Below are 3,419 nucleotides of genomic sequence, written 5' to 3' on the forward strand. Positions count from 1 at the left end.
TATACACAAACGCTCAATCAAACAATGAACACCAGTCGCATGTGTGAATTCATCTGCTGGACATCAGGTTTGTGATTAGGATGATGATTAAGATTTCTAATTGCTTTAAACAGTAGCTTGTTGAAAACAAATCAGAAACGCTTATCTGGATACAAATCATTTAATGAAGCAGGCCGATCAAATGTTTCTAGGAAAGTTAAGACTGTGTTAAGAATATAATAAAAAACTAAAGTGGAGGAGGAGCAAATCGTGTGTTTAAAAGGAAGCACCCTGTTGTGTACACACCTTGCAACCTGTCGTTTAACCCAGAAACCATAGCAAACTGATGCAAAATGTTTTGACATCGAATGTGCCCCTGCTGTTCTGCCTCTGCTTCCTCCTTTCAGGTCCTCCCTGATTGGCTGACCCCTCCCTCCTCATTGAGGCCTCAGCTGCAGGGAGCCTTTATAAGCTGGTTGCTTCCAAGATGGCTGCCTCTGTCCCCCTGGTTTTGTCTGGTTTGTTTGTGTTACAAGTGCTTTTCGCGTGCGTTTGTGAGATATTGGTGAAGGATCGCGTGCGTTTGTGAGATATTGGTGAAGGATCGCGTGCGTTTGTGAGATATTGGTGAAGGATCGCGTGCGTTTGTGAGATATTGGTGAAGGATCGCGTGCGTTTGTGAGATATTGGTGAAGGATCGCGTGCGTTGGTGAGATATTGGTGAAGGATCGCGTGCGTTGGTGAGATACTGGTGAAGGATCGCGTGCGTTGGTGAGATACTGGTGAAGGATCGCGTGCGTTGGTGAGATACTGGTGAAGGATCGCGTGCGTTGGTGAGATACTGGTGATAATTAATATCTGATCTGCTCTCTGATTTAAAGATTGGTATAATCGAGTCCACCTTCCAAGCTGGTGGAACAACAGCCTGTTTAATTGATAGATTTATCATATGTGTAATGTAGCTTTGGAATTATTTAATTCATCATTGACACATTTGGTTTCCTTAATTTCTTCAATCATAAATATAGGCTGGGTGTAGTTTTCATTTCATTTTCAGATGGGGTGAATAACTGAGATGTTTCTTGAACAGAATTTTTTTTTTTTTAAATAATTTAACTCAGACACGAGGATAACCAATACATTATTAAATTTAAGTTCAAAGAATTTATCCTGTTTTTTCTGTTTACCAATTAATTTGTTAATGCTTTGCCAGATTTTTTTCCCTTTCCCTCTTGCACTTTCAATAATTGTGTGCGTTTGTGAGATACTGGTGAAGAATTCTGTCTGTGAGATATTGATGGAGGATCGTGTGTGTGTGAGATATTGATGGATTGTGTATGTTTGTGAGATATTGATGATAACATTGATAACAAACGAGCAGCAGAAACCTGAGAGCTCCTCCATCACAGTGAGGAGGGAGCAGAGATTTGTCAAGTTAAGATGGAGTGTTGTATGTCGTTATTATCGGCTGCTGATGACGATCCTGACAGGACGATGAAGATAATGATGTCTGGTGTCCGAACAGACTCTCATTAAAGCTTCATCGTCCTGCAAAAAGTGAGTTGATTAAAGGTAATGAGTGTGTTTCTGTCAGTAGTAATTGACTTGTCTCAGTCCCAACTTGTTTTTCTCTTCAGATTAAACTCCATCAGACTGTTAACCTCTGAGACTCTGCTACACACCACACAAGCCTTTACGTATTCATGTCCTTCAGCCAAATTCTGTTCAGAAGCACAGGGTCACGTTTAAAAGCTGTTTCTAAACCAACACTTTGTGTATTTTTGGTCAGGATTAATGCTTGCGAATGAGTGAATGAATATAATATTGTTTGTAATTCTGAATGAATCTAATGTTTGCACGACGAATTTGACGCAGTAACAAACCTTCTCTACCTGTTGCCTCTCCACAGATCTAAAGACATCTGGCTACACCAGAGCTGTTTCTCCTGGTGAAAAACATCCACACTGGTTTAGACACATTTACAGAATTGCTTTAAACATGCACCACAGCCTTGGTAAGGCCAAGTACATACATTTCAGTGTCATCTGCATACAGTCGAATGTTAGTGTCAGGATAAATGAATGGAAAACAATTCATGCATTATGTATCTAGCAGTGGGCCCCAGGATAGAGCTCTGTGGGACACATTTGGGCAGACAAAGTGCAACTGAGACAAACCAAGCAATTTGATAGATATGATTGAAGCTAGCTTACGTAAACAAGAGAATCTGGTTATTAACTTCAGGTGAAAAAGCTCCTACAACACCTTTCATCCAACAGATATTTACAGTCAGCAGAGTTTAGAGTGGATAAACGTTCATAAATCTGTTAAGATTCATATAAAAAGACATCCCAATGAACTTGTTGGTCTGCAGCAGTGCCAACACAAACTTTGGCCGCTAGCATGACTTTTTATGATGCACATGTACCAGAATGAGTCAGGGTTTTGGGTTAGTTAGGTGTGTTTTTAGTGTTTCCTGTGTTGCATTGTAGCTTTGACCTGCCCTAGTGTTCTGGTCTTGTTTTAGTCTCTTTGTTCCTTGCCTTTGATTTTGTTTTCTCACGTTATGTTTTATATTGTGATATATATCCATATGTTTATATGAGCTTTACTTGCTGTGTTATTTTGTGGCGTTCTGCCTCTTGTTTCTTTGTTTCCTGCTTCTGTTCATTCTCACTGATTTTCTCATTGTGTATTATTACATTCGCTCCTCCTGTGGTGTTTGTGTTTTATGGATAGTTCTATGTTTCGCTTGGATTTTGTTATTCAGCTCTGGATTACTTTGCCTCTGTTTTGGACAATCGACCTCACTGGCACCTAGTGTAAATAAAACCTCGCTCAACTGGACATAACCTCGTAGTGTCTGCATTTGGGTCCAAACCACTATTTCTAGTCTCACCATTAAGACTGAACGTAACAGAACTTAAAGTAATAAGCGCTGTAGAAACATGGAGGTGTACTGAGGTTTAAGTTCAAGAATCCTCAGTTTGAGTTATTCAGCCTGATGTTCCAAAGGCGTTTTGACACCTGACCAGTGGGAAAGTATTATAATAATGTACTGAAGTAAAAGTAGCAATAGCACAATATAAAATACTCCAAGTGAAAATGTAAGTATTAGCACGGAAATGTGCTTACAGTAACAAAAGTGGCTACTGTCAGTGTTTTATTTTTATATTATCATATCATTGTGATTGATGTATTAAGTAGCACTGTTGTTTACTACTTCATATACTTTTGGTAGCTTAATGTCACAGTATCGTAGTCAGAAATCACTACTTCTGTCAGCAAAGTTTTCCAGAAACAGGATTTCTCTCTCGACAAACAGGAATAAAAAGCCTCCCGGAGGAACGGAGGAGGAGGAGGAGGAGACAAAAGAGGAGGATTAGAGATAAATGAGTTAGGTTTAGTGAGGGGGAACTCCCTCCTGCGTCTCCTCCTTC

General features: G+C 39.8%; 1 long non-coding RNA gene across 1 annotated transcript; it reads left to right on the forward strand.

Moving 5' to 3' along the window:
* The first annotated feature begins 508 nt into the window (after positions 1 to 508).
* On the forward strand, positions 509 to 2,826 carry LOC123963579. The gene is made up of 2 exons (XR_006823212.1): positions 509 to 1,536; positions 1,889 to 2,826. It is a non-coding gene; the product is annotated as an uncharacterized LOC123963579 (long non-coding RNA).
* Positions 2,827 to 3,419: the final 593 nt, after the last annotated feature.

Source organism: Micropterus dolomieu, linkage group LG23 (genome assembly GCF_021292245.1).
Source record: "Micropterus dolomieu isolate WLL.071019.BEF.003 ecotype Adirondacks linkage group LG23, ASM2129224v1, whole genome shotgun sequence".
Taxonomy (NCBI): Eukaryota; Metazoa; Chordata; class Actinopteri; order Centrarchiformes; family Centrarchidae; genus Micropterus; species Micropterus dolomieu.